Source organism: Bombina bombina, chromosome 4, assembly GCF_027579735.1.
Source record: "Bombina bombina isolate aBomBom1 chromosome 4, aBomBom1.pri, whole genome shotgun sequence".
NCBI classification, from domain to species: Eukaryota; Metazoa; Chordata; class Amphibia; order Anura; family Bombinatoridae; genus Bombina; species Bombina bombina.
In genome coordinates, this window is record NC_069502.1 from 252,628,668 (window position 1) to 252,636,950 (window position 8,283).

Genomic DNA, 8,283 nt, shown 5'->3' on the forward strand with positions numbered 1-8,283 from the left:
GACAATGCTTCCCTTAAACAGGCTTTGAGACTCTGGTTTTCTACCTGCAGCTCTCTAAAAGCCTGTGTCAGACTATCCAAACGCTGATTTAGGGTATGGATTTGTGATGTCAGGTCACTGGGCTCCATTATCAAATATAGATTTTATGGCTGGTTTATTATGTAATGATCAGCAATTCGATTGCTGTTTCTTTAGTCTGATTATGAGTATTCTCTGGTAAATAGTTTGTATGTATCATGTGATTAAGTCTGTCTGCTAGTGAGGAGACAGAGTCTTAATCACCTGGATTAATGTAGCCCGGAATATTCACCTCAAAATTATAAGTAGTAAGATCAGGTGAATTATATCTGGGTCCAGAGATAAGTTTGTACTATGTAAACTTTTAGATAATAAGTAGCAGTTTATATAGGTTTGTGACAGATAAGTGAGGTCCCCTTTAAGGTAATACTGTGCCTTTAAATAATACACCTTCCGGTAAAGATAAGTTCACAGTGTGGAGTATAATGTTTCAGCTTGCTGGCCCTTTAAATAATACACCTTGTGGTAAAGATAAGTTCACAGTGTTAAGTTTACTGTTTCAGCTTGCTGGCCCTTTAAATAATACACCTTGTGGTAAAGATAAGTTCACAGTGTTAAGCTTACTGTTTCAGCTTGCTGGGCCTTTAAATAATACACCTTGCAGTAAAGATTTGTAAACAGTGTTAAGAATACTGTATCAGCTTGCTGTGCTGTTAAACATTACACCATACGGTAAAGATAAGTTCACAGTCTTAACGGCAATGCTAACACTTGTATACGGAACCTGGCTCTAGCAGCTGTGTGCGTGCAGCTTCTCTGATCCTCTCTGCAGATTGCGGCCTGTGTCTGTTAAGCTGGAAGTTGTTAGAGCGGCGTGCGTGCTGCAGTTGCAACAGGTGACTTCTGCTTTAGATGAGAAGTAGCTTCAGTTGAAGGAGACAGAGCTAATCACAGAACAAGTGATACTCTGTTTTAGACAAGTAACAAGAAAGGCTGGAGAGTGAGTGGGTATCAACCTTCAATAAACCAGCAAAGGTGTATGGGAAATGGAAAGCTTTTAAAAGAAAAGAGAGACAGATAATTGATTCTTAAGGTGGTATGTGAGATGTAGTAACATAAGTTAAGGTGGAACTGAGGAGTTCATGACAATGGGTCAGTTCTATGGTTGTGGTAGAGAAGAAAAACACAGGCGCAATTCTTATTTGCATTGACCCACGTGATTTGGACAAAGTAATAATGAGAGAACACTACAAACTCCCCACCATAGATGATATAGCTCACAAGCTAGTAGGAGCAACAGTGTTTAGTGTACTAGATGCACAATCTGGTTACTTGCAATTGGGTCTTGATGAACCCAGCAGTCACCTGACCACTTTCAACTCCCCCTTTGGACGATGGCACTTCACAAGGATACCTTTTGACATTGCTTCTGCTCAGGAGATATTTAAAAAGAAATCACATGAATTGATTGCTGGTCTACATGGTGTTGAAGTAATAATTGATGATTTGCTGGTTTATGAAAAGGATCGTACAGAACATGACAAAAACCTTATTGCCTTACTCAAGCGGTGTAGAAAGAAAAATCTTAAACTCAATCCAAACAAAATGCAAATTGGGGTAGAAGAAGTTACATATTTTGGACACCTTCTAACCAAAGAGGGCTTAAAGCCTGATCCAAAGAAGATAACAGCAGTTATTAGCATGAAGGCCCCATCCTCCAGGAAGGAACTAGAGACATCATTAGGCATTTTCAATTATCTATCCAAGTTTTTTCAGGGCCTCGCTCAGCTGACAGCCCCACTATGTGCATTGCTACAAAGGGATGCTATTTGGTCTTGGGATGCAAATATGGAAAAGACATTTGAGAAAGTAAAAAAACTGATCACTAAACATCCGGGGCCAATATTGAAATATTTTGATGTAAACTGTGACACTGTGCTTCAAGTGGATGCATCCCAGTTTGGGTTAGGTGCTGTGCTGATTCAACAAGGACATCCTGTTGCATATGCTTCACAAGCTCTGACAACAACACAAGCCAATTATGCTCAAATTGAGGAGATGTTGGCCATTGTAAATGGATGTGAGAAATTTCACCAGTACATCTATGGTCGCCCAGTGGTTGTGGAAACTGATCACAAACCATTGGAGTACATCATGCAAAAACCACTATCTGCTATACCTCCACACCTGCAGAGGATGGTAATGAAACTACAACAGTATGATCTCACAGTGAAATATAATTCCAGAAGGACATGAAGCACGGGATGAACCTGAATTGGAAGAACAGGTACATACAGTACTAGTAAATATTCCAATAGCTGATGTAAGGCTGGAAACAATTAGACAAGATACCAAACAAGTTAAAGTACTAGAAAAACTAATTTGTGTCATGTGCAATGGCTGGCCAGAAAAACGAAAGAAGCTTTCTCTTGAGTTGCAGGGATTCTGGTCTGTGAGAAATGAACTATCCTTCTCATACAAATATCATATTCATGGGTATTCATGGTATTCTTATTCCTAAATCACAGCAGGCAGAAGTACTGGAACAAATTCACCAGGGACATTTGGGCATTACTCTGTGTAAGCGCAGAGCATGGGATGTGGTTTACTGGCCTAATTTAGACCTTGATATTGAGACACCTGTGAAGACATGTGAAACCTGCCAGACAGTTAAAAAAAACAATGCAAAAGAACCTCTTACACCATGGAACACTCCTTCACGGGCATGGCAGAGACTGGCCACAGATATTTTTCATTTTGAGGACAACAACTACCTGAAAGTAGTAGATTACTACAGCAAATTATTTGAACTAGTACAGCTGAGAAATCTAAAAGCATCAGGAATCATATGGGCTTTCAAAACAATACTCTCGAGACATGGAGTGTGTGAAGAACTTGTGTCTGATAATGGCCTGCAATTCTCGAGTGCTGAATTCCAGTGCTTTGTGTGTGAATGGGGAGTCAGGCACAAACCAATAATCCCGTATCACTCACAGGCCAATTGTTTAGCTGAGAAGTATGTTGGCATAGCCAAATCCATTATCTGAAAAGCACAATCATCAGGGCAGGATGTGTACCTAGGCCTGTTAAACTATGGTGCAACACCCATGGAGGGTTTATGTTCACCTGCACAGCTGCTCATGGGTAGAGCACTGAGGACCACAGTGTCTATTGCACCAAAGAAATTGCAGCCTCAGACTATCCCACAGGATCAGGTAACAGGTCAGAGGAACATAAACATGAAAAAGCAAAAACTGTATTTTGACAAATCTACCAAGTTACTTCGTCCACTCAGGGCTGGGCAAGCTGTCCAGTCTAAAGTCTAATGAGGACTTTGTGGACAACATAAGTGTATTAGCTTGCGATAATGCTGGGAAAGACTCTCAACTTGACACCGATTGCACTGCTAGTGAGCCAGCAGTTACTGTCTCTCGTTATGGTCGAGCTATTAAACCAAAAATATGGGAGGACTTTGTCTCATATTGAGTGTTTCATATTTGAAGGGGAAGATGTAATGATGTGTATGCTTTATGTTATATTTTAAGTTCAATAGTTATGCTTAGTTCACTCTGTGTATTATAAAAAGTTAACATTTTAGTCATGTGATCGGAGGGGCGGGCAGTTGTTGTTAAGATGGATGCTGCTGAATAAAGTCTGTATTCTTGTCCTAGCTCCTTGCTGTTTGACAATACCTTGTAAATATCATTACACTCACCTTTATGCGCATTCGTGCCGCGTCATGGCATTCCTGCTCGCACACATCAGTGCTTCAGTTTTGCGCACACAGAGATGTAGTTTGTATATTTAAGGCATGATGGGTAATGTAGTTTAATTTCAAATAACTACGGTACCTTTATTTATATCGCTGTAATATACAGTTATAACAAGTCACATTAAAATGATTTTGATAAATTAATAAACTGAACCTTAAAGAATTAGAGTACATTCTGTGTTATTCCCCTTTTTGATGTTTTTGTTTAACTGGTGGCAAAAACAGCATTTCTTATTATACTGCTAACTGATTTGTATTAGATATATATATTTATATATTAGATATATATATCTATATATATATATATATATATATATATATATATATATTTAAAAAGTACTGTTTTGTATTTTTCTTTTTGAATTCAGTTTATGAATTTATCCAAAATAATTTTAATGCCACTTGTTATAATTGTATATTACAGCGATATAAATAAAGGTAACGGAGTTCTTGGAAATTAAACTACATTACCCATCATCCATTAAATATGCAAACTACACCTCTGTGCACGAAACTGAAGCATGCGCATTAAGGTAAGAACTTGTCAAACAGCTGATGCCACGTCACAGGAAGTGACGTGGTTAGTCGATTTGACAGGTTCGCTATTTTTGTCCAAACACCTGCACCAAATAAGCAAAGTGATTGGTGGAGTTTGACTATTGTAAAACAATTGTTGCAAACAAGGTGTCAGTCTGTTCTAATAATGTTTAGACTCTGTTAATATGTTATCCTAATGGAAGGTTGCAGAAAATGTTGTAATTACAAAGTGCTAGATTACAAGTGGTGCGCTAACATTTGCTCGCAAACATTAAGTTGAAAGTAAACGCGTTCACTTGAGTGCAATTGAAATTAACCTTGCATAAAGGATTAGGGCGAAAATAAATACATTCAAATAAACAGGCACTTTCATAAAAACACTATATGATAAAAATAAGTTATATAAATATTAATAAAAAATATTAGCATTCAAAGGTATATGATATATGACCATGTTATTGACTGCAAATGGCTTATATATATATATATATATATATATATATATATATATATGAATAATAATTTTATAATAATATTTAATGTGTTTCACTGTGTATTTACTGTAATGTAACTGTTGTAATGTACTGTAATGTAACTGTTGTTACATAAATATTTATATATATAACTATATTTACTATACTATATATTCATATAGATATATAGGTATAATAATAATAATAATAATAATTTGCGATTTATATAGCGCATTTCTCCCTGTGAGACTCAAAGCACTTTACAAATATACCAACATAAAGCCATAAAAGTTAGGAGTTTCTGAAGGTGAGATAAGCAGACTGAATGCCTAATGGAAGAGGTGGGTCTTTATCTTTTTTTTTTAAAGTCTGTAAGGACGGTGCCTCTTTGATTGCGCACGGTAAAGAGTTCCAGAAAGTAAGGGCAGCATGGCCGAATACTCTGGAGCCTGAGTTTGTCCTTATTCTTGGCACTGAGAGGAGGGATGTGTTGGCTGACCTAAGTGAGCTGGATAGGATGTAGGGTGTCAGGAGCTCTTTTAGGTACTGTTGGCCTTGGTTGTTTAAGGCTTTGAAGGTCAGCAGGCCAATTTTAAAATATGTTTGCCATTTAATTGAAAGCCAATGCAGGGAGTGGAGAACAGGTGATATGTGCCAGGTGCGAGTTTGATTGGTCAGTAGTCTGGCTGCTGCATTTTGTCTGAAGGTGATGGAGTTCTTTTTTTGGGAGGCCCAAGTAAAGTGCATTGCAGTAATCTAACCTAGAGGATACAAATGCATGGATTAATGTTGACATATCATCCGGTGGAATTAAGTGTTGTATCCTGGCTATGTTTTCCAGATGAAAGTAGGCAGATTTTATTACAGAGGAAATCTGGTGTTTAAAAGATAGTCCAGCGTCAATCAGCACTCCGAGGTTTCGTACCTTTGCTGAACTAACAAGTTCAGAGCCTCCAAGCTCCAGGCCAGTTGGGTGATTGTGGGATATTTTTGATGCCCGGGGTCCTCTCACCAAGAGTAACTCTGTTTTGTCCGAGTTCACTGTTAACTGTTTATGCAGCATGCTGGGTCTGTAGTATCTGGAGCAAAGGAGAAGCAGAGTTGTGTGTCATCAGCGTAACAATGATACCTTAGGCCATGTCGGTTAATGATGTCCCTCAGTGGTAATAAGTAAATTGCGAATAGCATGGGAGACAGGATGAATAGAACTCCGCAGGCCAGTTCTGTCGGTGCTGATGAGCTTGATCCTGATACTACTCTCTGTGATCTACCAGCGAGGAAATATTTAAACCAGTTAAGGACTGTGCCTCCTAGACCATAGATGTGCTGCAAGCGCTCTATTAGAATCCTATGGTCAATGATGTCAAATGCAGCTGAGAGATCCAGGAGGATTAAAATGGAGTAATCACCTTTGTCTCTTACCATGAGGAGATCATTTAGCAGTCTGACTAGCGCTGTTTCAGTGCTGTGGCGGCATCTGAAGCCTGACTGGAAAGGATTGAATATGTTCAAGCGTGATAAATGGGCTTCCAGTTGAGTTGCCACTACTTTTTCAATTATTTTCCCCAGAAATGGGAGGTTGGATACTGGTCTGTAATTAGTCATGCAGTCTGGGTATAATAAAGGTTTCTTTAGGAGTGGTTTTACCACAGTTTCTTTTAGAGGATCTAGGAAGTCTCCTGTTTTTAGTGAACACTGCACTATTTTTGTGAGGGCTGGGGCGAGTGTTTCAATGCATCCAGATATTAGCTGAGTTGGAGCAGGGTCTAAGTCACACATAGTAGGGTGCAACCATTGTAGTGGTTCTGGTGTGTAACTGTTGGGCCTGCTGTGATAGGGGTTCGGATTGAGTAAATCTTGTCTCTGAAGAAGTTCGCAAATGCTTCACATTTATCCTGAGAAAAGTTGGTGGGGCTAAGCATGCATGATGATTTGCAGAGCCTTTCTACTGTGCGAAACAGTTGCCTGGGTGTATTGTGGGAGAGTGCAATTTTGCGTGATAAAAATTAAGATTTTTTTCTGAGTTATCTTGGATTAATATTTATTTAGATGTTTGGTAAGAGCAGCTTTATCCTCTGGATCATGTGTTCTGCGCCACTTTCTCTCGAGTTTACGTATATATATATTATACGTCTCACTATCCTCTTGAAAAAGCCCGGCCGTACACCGGGAGAAACGTGTAGAGGCAACTTTGAACTTTGCATGATACACACATAATTTTATCATTGTTGGCGTGGCGTGTCCAGAGATCACGAACATGAAGTTACCGTTCTGGAGACGTGGGTGATTGGCGTCCGGTGACTGGAAGTCTTCTCTCTGTGGAGATCATGACACACACGCCAGGTTTTTGGAAATATTACAGGCTTGTTTGAATTACACATCTTGTAAGTGTATTTTTAAATTGCGTATTGTTTATTTACCATTAAACTCCACTTGATTCAAGTTTGCGCTCTATGTTTTCTGTTTCTTGTGTGTATATATACATTTAATAATAACAATAATTTTTTTTTCTATGTGAAGAACGTTGGAATGTAGAATTTACATAACGCTCTTCGGATTTTGTGCTTTAGGTCTAACGCAGTGTTGGGTTAGCCCACATTGGGAATTTGTTATCTTAAGACATGTTATGTCTACGTTACAAATTCTGTCAAGTTGTCTAGGTTAAACTCAGGTAACTGGACTACAGAATATGGGGTATTTAGTAATCTACGTGTTTATTAGTTTGTGTTTAAATTTTTTCAACTTCTGTCAAGATTGTCACCTGTTACACTCGTATAATGGAATGTCATGACCGGAGAGAACAATACCGGTTCTACTCAGAGGGCCCTGGTGCAAAATGTTTTTCGGACCCCCCAGTGGTAACTGTTGCACCTATGGTAGTTCCTCCCCTGGGAGGGACCTCTGCATGCAACATTGCATCCTCAGAGCTGTCATCAGAAATGTATGAACTTCAAAAGGTGGCTGGATACCTCTTTAAAGAGACAGTGTGCTGTAAAAGTTTCTCCTCTTTAATGTTTTCAAAATGATCTATTTTACCTGCTGGAGTATAGTAAATTTATTACAATTGACTCCTTTACCTTTATTTTATTAATTTGAAATCAGCTGCTTTTGCCCATTGTATCCCCACCTATACTGAATAATTCAATACTACTCACAATGGAAAAGCTTTTTAGACATAACTGGGAGAATAAATTACACTCCCAGTGGGATGGGTTGTGGAGATAAGTCCTTAAATGTTCAATTTCAGTTGTTCTCCCTAAGGGCCGATGATCTAAACTTCACCAGAACATATTTTTCTGTCCGGCTTTGTGTGGGTCTGTATGTGAATAAAGAATTATAATGAAAGGAGTATTTATATCCATGCATGCTCAATCCATTTTAATAGGTTCTGGTTTCAAAGACCAACACCAGCTAGTTCATATTAAAAATAAAAATAAACCTAAAGGAACAATTTTCCATTAATTTCATATTCTTCAGTTGGCA